At 39.6% G+C, this 10,000-nt stretch overlaps 1 long non-coding RNA gene across 1 annotated transcript in view; it reads right to left on the minus strand.

The window, feature by feature from the left end:
• LOC118761420 overlaps positions 1-6,169 on the minus strand; it is a 9,773-nt gene extending 3,604 nt beyond the window's left edge. Inside the window, exons 1-2 of the long non-coding RNA XR_004997364.1 lie at positions 6,159-6,169; positions 76-78 (exon numbers count right to left, since the gene is read on the minus strand). This is a non-coding gene — a long non-coding RNA (uncharacterized LOC118761420). The remainder of the gene's footprint in view (positions 1-75; positions 79-6,158) is intronic.
• Between the last annotated feature and the right edge of the window lie 3,831 nt (positions 6,170-10,000).

A 10,000-nucleotide genomic window follows, 5' to 3' on the forward strand; every position in this document is an offset into this window, starting at 1 on the left:
TGTTTGTCCTGTTCATCCTATATATAGACTTATACATAAACACACATGCATAGGCGTGGCTATGTGGTAAGAAACTTGCTCCGCAAGCACTTAGATCCAGGTTTAGTTTCGCTGCATGGCAACCTGGGAAAGTGTCTTCTACTATAGCCTCGGGCCGAGCAATGACCGGTGAGTGAGTATTGTAGACGGACCCTAAGGAAGTCCTAGATGTCATTTAATAAATGGATGGTTCATCTTGATAGTAAGTTCGAACTTATACATCGGAAAGATCTATGAAAATTAACATCCACATCATGTGATGCATTAGAATAATTATTGTAGATGTAGGTTTCAGGACTAATGAATGTCCATTACTTGTACATTTGCCCTATCAGCCCTATCGTAAGCATTTAAGACAATGATATTCCATTGTCTCACTCTCTACCGTCTTAACCAAGGATAGAGCACAACGCACATTGCAAAATAAGTAACGCGATGGGATGATCATGTTCGAAACGCCTCTGATCATAGTCTTGTCATCAGTGAACAACAAGCAAACTTTAGAAACAACTGAAATATATTCTGGGAAACGAGGGAAATTCGTCGGGTTTGCATTTTAGTAACTCGTGAGATGAGGTCGTGTCTTTGAGCAGATATCGCCATCCCAATAATCGATAAAAACAATGGCGTTTGTTTTACAAAAACCTTCAAGTAGATAAGAAAATTCTCTGGGTGTTGCCAGGACATATGAAAAATAAAGTTTTGGTAATATAAAAGAAGTCGAGTACACATGAAATCGTGATTAGGGAACAAGGTCGTGATTTCAAATACAGGACCGAGATGTGTAGTGCGCACAAGATACTTCATCTCATGTTACACAGCGACCATTTCAACACTTGACGTGTAGGAATGGTGACTAGCTGGAAAATGGATTTATTTTCCGGATATTAAAGAATTTCAGCCAATCACGTACCTCAAGGGGAAAATACTGCCACTCTCGTTTAAAAAAAATTGAGAATTATTACAACAGCGTATTTCATTCAGTATGCTTATCGGATAGCAGCCGGAAGTGGATAAAACTTTTAATTTCTGTAAAAAATTTGAAACTGAAGTAATATTTGGAGTCGGCGTTATAAAGGTAAACCAATTTTTATTACATTTCTTTTAAGAGTTATCATTTATATACACACACACATATATATGATTTATTTTTCCCTCTCTCTCTATCTTTCTATAACTATGCAACTTAATAGAATAATGTTGTTCCTGACTATCATATGTCGGTGAGCATTTGGTTCCAAGCAACCATAACGTTGTTATATGCACGTCAGAATTATTATTTAAATATTTGTTTGTCTTGTTCATCCTGTATATAGACTTATACATCAACACACATGCATAGGCGTGACTGTGTGGTAAGATAGATGGTTCGCAAGCAGATAGTTCCAGGTTCAGTTTCACTGCATGGCAATTTGGGAAAGTGTCTTCTATTATAGCTTCGGGCTGACCAAAACCGTACGAGTGGATTTGGTAGACGAAAAAACCGAAAGAAGTTCGTTATATATATATATATATATATATATATGATTGATTGATTGATTGATTCTAGTTTCAGCTTATGAGCTGTGGCCATGCTGGGGCACCGCCATTTGGTGTTGCTACTTGGTTTTACTTCACGAAAGCTTTTTAGCAACTGCCATTTGGTGCATGAGAGAGTTCGATGCAGCTGCCCTCATCTGCACCTCCTGCCGTGAAGTTGGCTCATCTGGGACACCTGACAGGAAGAGATCCAGTTTCATTTTAAAGACATCTGCATCCACCCCATGCAGGTCTCTCAGGTTCTTCGGGAGGATATTGAAGAGCTGTGGGCCACGGAAGCCCAGGCTATCACAGAATCTTGTCCTACATCTTGATGGCAAGTTTGGAGTCCTAGGCACCACGCAGTGGCGCCCAGTTCTGGCATTTGCGTAACTCTCGATGCCAAAGTTTAGGACACGTCTCTCCAGGATCTTCCAGATGTATATTATGGCATATCTCTCCCGCCTACGCTCCAGGGAATATAGTTGTAATCTCTTGAGTCTTTCCCAGTAGCTTACATTCTGCATAGAGGCTATCTTCTTCGTGTAGCTACGTTGGATCGCCTCGAGCTCTGTGATCAACTTGACACTGGATGGTGACCATAACTGAGAGCAGTAGTCAAAGTGGCTTAGGACAAGTGTCCTCCAGAGGACCATCATGGTTTCTTGTTCTCTTGTTCTAAAGGTTCTGAGGATCCATCCGGCCAGTAGTCTACATTTCATTGCCAATTTAGCAACATGTACACGAAAGGTCGCGTCATCACTCATGTAAATTCCTAGGTCACGCACTGATTGTGCCTCTGGGATTGCTATTCCTCCGGGTCCAGTGTATTCATTGGGTATTGCATTTAGTTGTGCATGCTGATAGTATAAAGCTTGAAACTTTTCAGCATTGAACTGCATGCTATTCTTTTCAGCCCACTTGTATATTTTGTCTAGCTCACATTGCAGGTGTTTAGTGTCCTCAGGGTTCTGTATTGCCTGTGAAACTTTTGTATCATCTGCATAACTCGTGATCGTGGCTCTCTGCGTGGCTGAGGGCATGTCTGAGAGGGCCATTATGAACAGTAGTGGTCCCAGACCAGTGCCCTGCGGAACACCGCTCACTATTTGCGTGTTAATGGAAGTGGCCCCATTGGCTACTACCACCTGGCTTCTATCTTTCAGAAAGTCATGAAGCCATTCTCCCAGTTTTCCAACTATGTTGAGATCACGCAGTTTGTGACATATCATTCCATGATCGACTTTATCAAAGGCCTTTGCAAAGTCGAGATATATCACTTCCACATTTGAGTGGTTGAGCAGCCGTTTCAGCACCCAGTCATAGTGTTGTAAGAGCTGAGTTAAACAGCTTCTCCCTGGTCGGAAACCATGTTGGGTGTCGGGCAGCAAGTCATTCTCTTCAAGGAAGGTGATCAGCTTCCTTCTGACTATTCGTTCCATGACCTTGCTGATGTGTGAGGTCAGAGAGATAGGTCTATAGTTCTTGGCTTCCGCTCTGCTACCTCCTTTATGAATGGGGCATATTTTACCTTCCTTCAGTTTTCTTGGAAGTTTGCCAGCTGCAAGGAAGCTCTGAAAGAGGAACTGCAGTGGTCTCGCTAGGACTCTCTTACATGCTTTTAGGAGGATTGCCGGGAATCCATCGGGGCCAGTAGCTGAGTCTGTTTTTATTTCATCTATAGCCTTGATTACATCGTCTTCCTTTATATCGATGTAATCTATCGTCGCCGCCTCTGATTTTATATCTTCAGTGGTAAAAAAGTCAGTTGGATTGGTGATTTGGAGATGCCCAAGGGGTGGAGGGAAAACACTCTTGAATTGCTCATTCAGTATTTCACTTACCCTCATTGGTTTTCCTGTAAGTGTGCCGTCCTTTTCGAGGAGTGGCCCTATTCTACAGTGCACTGTAGCTGTTTCTTTGGCATACCTGTAGAAAGCTCTGGGGTTAGATTTTATGTTGTCTATAGCCCAGGCTTCTTTGTCTGCTCTTTCTTTTTCATGGGAGAGTTGCAGACATTTTTCGATTTCAAACAGTTTTATTTTTAGGCGGGACTTTTCACTGCTTTCAATCTGTTTGTTTAGGCGATTTGAAAATTTCGTACGCCGTCTCATTAAAATTTTCCTCTCTCTGGGGATTTTGTTCTTGTGTACAGTGGCCTTTCTCTCTGGGACACATTTGTAGCATATGGCTTGCATTACAGACATGAATTGGTGAAGTTTCACGTCGATGTCTGGCGAGGAGAGACATTTAGGCCAGTGTTGTTTGAGGATCTCTTTCTCAATTTGTTTCCAGTTTGCCTTATGGTAGTTCAAACTGGAAAGATTTTGAGGGTTTCTTGTAGGCTGCATGTCCGTGCTCTCTTTTGGCCCGTACATGGTCAGCTCTATCATGTTGTGATCCGAGAGTAGAGTCGGTGTCACTTTCACATTATGGATGAGATCCATGTCATTTGTGAAGCAGAGATCCAGTGTGTTACCTGCCCTGGTTGGTTGGAGTATTACCTGCTCCATGTACAGGGTGTTGATGAGGTTCAGGAGGGACCTCGCCTGTCCTCATTCACATCTTGTCATTCCTGGGAGAGAAAGGCCCTCGGGCCATCTGACATTGGGCAGGTTGAAGTCTCCCATAAGAAGTACACTTATGTGTTGTTCTAATGTGGTTAAAACTTCCTCTATTTTTATAAGGCAGTCTTCAAACTTGCCCACATGGCTTGGGGCATCTGGAGGGCGATATGTAGCACACACAACTACATCAAGTTGCCTAATATGTACAATTAGTGTGTCGACAAGAGGACCTGGGGTGTGAGGTCCTCACGGATGTACATAGCAACACCTCCATGACTCCTTTCTTTCCTGTCGGTCCGTAGTACAGCATACTGTGGTATGTGTAACTCCACATCTGCTATGTCCGGTTTCAGGTGCGTTTCCATAAGTGCTATGCATAAGGCTTGATTGCATGCAACAAAGTCTCTCAGGAACGGGATTTTTGTCCTGTTACTGAGTGTTTGCACTCCTCTGATGTTCAGTAGGAGCATCGAGGTGAGGTGTACGTTGTTGCCGGCGGTGTCCATCCTGGGTCTGTTTGCTGTGGTGGTCTGGTATATAGTGGGTAGTCCCACCTGCGGGCTTGGATTTGATGAAGCCAGGTCAGCTGCTGTACAATCTTTTGTGCCATGCACAAAAAAGATTGTTGCTCAGCAGCTGCCCTTTCGACAACATCATGTTGGCGGTTTGTGGCGCGCACAACATCTGCGTACCTCCGCTTTGGTACAGGTGGTGCGTGGTCCATCCCTTTTCCTTGTGTGGATGGTTTGTCCATCTGCTTTGTGTCTCTGTGGCAGGGTCCATGATGTGCAAAGCGACAGCCTGCACCCTCCTTTGCATGCCAGCAGGAACCTCTCAGGTAGAACCTACACGCCCGTGTGCGCTGTTTGGTTCCATCTTTTGCGGTTCCACTTTTATTCCTGGTTTTTTCATCCTTTGGTCCTGCTTGAGCTTTTCCTTTAGCTCTTCCAGTCCTTCTTTTAGTTCTATATATATATATATATATATATATATATATATATATATATATATATTATATATATATATATATATATATAATTAATTAATAAGGGTGAGAGAATTAGATACTAATTTAATAGTATATCTATTCAACACCAAGTGGCCCAGTGCCCCGAGAAACCTGGATTATTATAATATTTTATGATATATTATAATATTTTATACAAGGCGTGTGATTGAGTGGATTTCATCCAGATAGTTTTGGCTGAGGAGCTACAAGTGAGTTTTTTGTGAGTAAAATTACATTTAATTCACTAATAGCGAAACAATTGTCCCAAAATAATCTGTATTTTTGTTATTTTTTATTTGCCCTGTTCGTGTGAGCTAACAATCGTACTGACTTTCATGGGAAACATGCATTTTTGTGGTTGAAACCTTTTGGATTTACTAGTGCTAGAGTGAGCCACATAGTGACCACTCTCTTATATTTATTATTATTATTATTATTATTATTATTATTATTATTATTATTATTATTATTTATATATATATATATATATATATATATATGTTGATGCATAAGTGTGTGTGAGTTTGTTTGTTTGTGTATGTGTGTTTCTGTCTTTGCGACTATGTTTGTTACCCTTTCATATCTTGACAGCAGGTTTTCACGCCCCCTCCTTAACATTGCGGTTCAGCAAAAGAGGCCAATAAAATAAGTACTTGGCTTACAAAGAATAAGCCCTGATGTCAATTTATTAGGCTTAAAGGCTTTTGATATGGTGCTCCATCATGGGCGTAGCAAATGACTTCAACAAGTAACAGAATTAAAGAAAAAGAATACACATTTATATATGCGTGTGTATATATCTAAACGCGTATGAATATATATATATGTATTTATATACCTATATATATTTATATATATGTGTGTGTTTGAATGTTTCGCCTCGTACCCTTGTGCATGTATTCACATACATGTAGATACACGCTCACATATACATTCATATATAATATATATATATATATATATATATATATATACAAACGTACGTACATACACACACTCACATGCACACACACTCATACACACACATATATTTGTGCGCGTTTGTTTATGTATATATATCCTCATGCATCTTTATATATCCATACATGATTACATATGACCCCGCGTAGCAATTCTTTGTCCTGAAATCCTAGATTGCCTCCTATAAAGTGGTTTCTGGCTTAGGTAGAATGCCAGTGGTTGTGTTTTGTGGGGGAGGTGGACAGTCGACTAATTGGATTCAGAACTCAGAACGCAAAGAGACAAATCAATTTTTGTTACTTTTCTTTTAAGATTTAACATTTATATATACACACACACGTATATATGATTTATTTTTCCCTCTCTCTCTATCTTTCTATAACTATGCAACGTAATAGAATTACGTTGTTCCTGGCGGTCATTTGTCGGTGAGCATTTGGTTCCAAGCGACCATAACGTTGTTACACGCACGTAAGAACTATTATTTAAACATTTGTTTGTCCTTTTCTCACTATATATAGACTTATACATAAACACACATGCATAGGCGTGGCTGTGTGGTAAGAAACTTGCTCCGCAAGCACATAGATCCAGGTTTAATTTCACTGCATGGCAACCTGGAAATGTGTCTTCTACTATAGCCACGGGCTGAGCAAAGACTTGCGACTGGGTATTGTAGACGGACACGAAGGAAGTCCGTTTTATAAATATATACATATGTTTGTGTGAGTGTGTGTGTCGTATTTGTGTGTGTGTGTGTGTGAGTGTGTTTGTGTGTGTGTATGTGTGAGTGTGTGTGTGTTTGCCTGTGTGTGTGTGTCTGTGTGACTCTGTTTGTTACCCGTTCATAGTTTGACATCAGGTCTTTTACGCCCGCCGTAACATAGCTGTTCGGCAAAAGCGATCAATAAAATATGTACCAGGCTTACAAAAAATAAGCCCAGAGGTAAATTTCTTCGGCTCTTCGGCTTTAAGTCTTTTGAGGTGGCACTCCAGCAAGGTCGCAGTCAAATGACTTAAAATTTTTGTTACTTTTCTTTTAAGATTTAACATTTGTATCTACACACACACATATATATATGATTTATTTTTCCCTCTCTCTCTATCTTTCTATAACTATGCAACGTAATAGAATAACTTTGTTCCTGACGGTCATTTGTCGGTGAGCATTTGGTTCCAAGCAACCATAACGTTGTTACACGCACGTCAGAACTATTATTTAAATATTTGTTTGTCCTGTTCATCCTATATATAGACTTATACATAAACACACATGCATAGGCGTGGCTGTGTGGTAAGAAACTTACTTCGCAAGCACGTAGATCCTTTTTCAGTTTCCACTGCATGGCATTTTGGGAAATTGTTTTCTACTATAGTCTCGGAATGACCAAATCTTTTTGAGTGGATTTGGTAGACGGAAACCGACATTTTATGGGTTCTGTTGTTTTTGGGTAATCCTGTATATGTTGGACTGAAAGCAGAGCTGAGGCGATTTTCTTCAAAGAATTGAATCTTTCAGGCAACGTCTCCCAGCGATTGAAGATGGCAACTGACTTCTCTAAGCTGCTTCTTTCAAGAGATTTTTGTAATTTCATAAAATTTTTCCCCATAATTCTGAAGTGGTTAATTCAATCATTTCCACTTCAAAACTATCCTGTATATTTGTTTTTTAGCCAAAATGTGAGAGATTAAATGAGTTCGTTTTCAAATCCCTCAAAGTCGGGTTTGATGAGAAATGAAAATATAGGAACATCTGTTTCGAAATATTTATCTCACTTGGAAAATTCTTCTTTCAACGTTGCAATATATTTTTGAAGTTCGTTTTTATTAAATATTAAATTGATTTGAATAAGCTTTTACATTTGGAAAGTATTTTATGTATTGCTAAGTTTATCACGCAAAAAAAATCTGATTTTAACAAAATCCTTTCCAGTATTCAAAAACATCAAGTACTGTTTGACCTCTCTCTTGTAAATGCAAATTTTAATCATTCAAGTGACTGTCAGTTAGAAGCATCAGTTTAAATAAACCGTCTTTGTTGCTCAATTCTGGCAACTGTTTCCTTTCAAGAAATATTCTTCTAAGCATGATACAAATCTGTTCAAAACATTACCCCGACAAAGCCAACGGACTGTAAGGATCGTGCGATGCGAGTTGACAAGAATGGCTCTTTAGTACCACATCACACAGCCCTTACAATAAAGAGAAAATTGATAGTACCATCTATTTGTCAGATGGATAAAGGAGACAACCGCGTAGAATGATTAAAAGAAGATTTATTGATATGTTAACAGATTAAATTGCGCCAATACCAACTAATCAGAGTAGTGGACAGAACGGGATCCAAATAGCGGCAAAAGGCTAGCTGTTCCGTGCTACTCTCGAATGCACGTATATATAATAAATGGGAGAGAGAAATTTTAACCGAGTCTACGCTGCAGGACTTTACTGTGAAGTGGGAAGTCTGCATATTCGCTGTCCAGTTCTTGCAGAAGAGATTTAAATTGTCTGTGAGTCAGTGAAGAGCAAGAAACCATGAAGTTAACTATTTTAACAACAGTTTCCACGACAGAACTCAAGCTTTGTGACGAAAGTTTTGCAACTAAATTTTCCTGATGTACAATGCAATTAAAACACATTACACTGCGTGAAATGTGATTTTCAAGACGCTTAATAAATCTTTTTTTCCTTTCCACCCACTGCACGTGCACCACCAGTAGTAATACAAAATATTTTATTTGTATTAATGGCTTGATTTTCGAAATAATTTAGAAATGCAGTCAGAATGTCCTGTCCTGTAGATGTATTGGTAAGAGGAATAATCAAACAACATGATTCTTCGTAAATACGATCATTGTCCCAGCATCTTGCAACAATTGCTAGGTGCGCCATGTCATTCACTTGAGTACTTTCATCGATAGGGGTCACTGAATGCAGCAGCTTTTTGTAATCTAACTGTGTTATAATTATGTTTTCAGCTATATCAGTTACACGTCTCTCAACTGATCATGCAGAAGTTGGTATTTCTTGAATTCGAGACAGTATTTTTTCAGCGTTTGCTTAAACACTGAACAAAATTTTAGCAATTCTCAAAAAAGTTTTTTTGATAAATTCTCCGGCTGTAAAAGGTTTACCTTTCTCAACTATACATTAAGCAATTGTCTAACTACATTATTTAGCTTCATTGTTGGTTCCAAGCATTTGAACAAAACCAGAAGTGCTTTTTTTGTAACTAGAAATAGCCCTTTTTATGACTTGCCTTTTATCAACAAAATGTTTTCGAAGATCGCGCTTTGACAGTTCCATTTCAGATGATTGCAACAACGGTGAAAAAATATCAATGTTAATTTATTGATGCATTTGGGCAAGTCTATGTCTGTATTGTCTGTGTGTTTTGGGTTCTGTTTCTTTTTCTTTTGTGTGTTCAGGCGACTACTTGCCATTTTTGTCTTTCGTCGTCCCTATCCGCGCAAGGTATGTCTGAGTGCTCCGAACAGGGGAGGGGCAAATCTTGTAGAGATTTTTGGCGTTGTCCTATTCATAACGTTGTTGCTTTTTTGGTGGTGGGGACCGGGGTTGATGCTGTTGTTTTTGCTGATGCCCGTGCTGCTGCGATTAGTGTTGCTGCTACTGTTACTCTTGATTTTGTAGCCGCGATGGTCATCTGCCTCTGTTGGTGCTGTTGCTATTGTTGTTATTGTTGCTGTGGTGGTGGTGTTGATGATGTTGGCAAAATTGAGAGGCTCCTTTCTCTAATTTGTTGTGGGCAATAGAAGAATTTTAGATGATTTGTGTTCCCACACAGATGATACCGAAACCATCAGCTTTCAAAGGCCACGTGGAGGTTGGTGCCAACGTGTGAATTTATGATATCTGAAATTGTGTCCAGACTTTGGCTGTCCATTTT

The sequence above is a fragment of the Octopus sinensis genome, unplaced genomic scaffold, assembly GCF_006345805.1.
Source record: "Octopus sinensis unplaced genomic scaffold, ASM634580v1 Contig13400, whole genome shotgun sequence".
In the NCBI taxonomy this organism is placed as follows: Eukaryota; Metazoa; Mollusca; class Cephalopoda; order Octopoda; family Octopodidae; genus Octopus; species Octopus sinensis.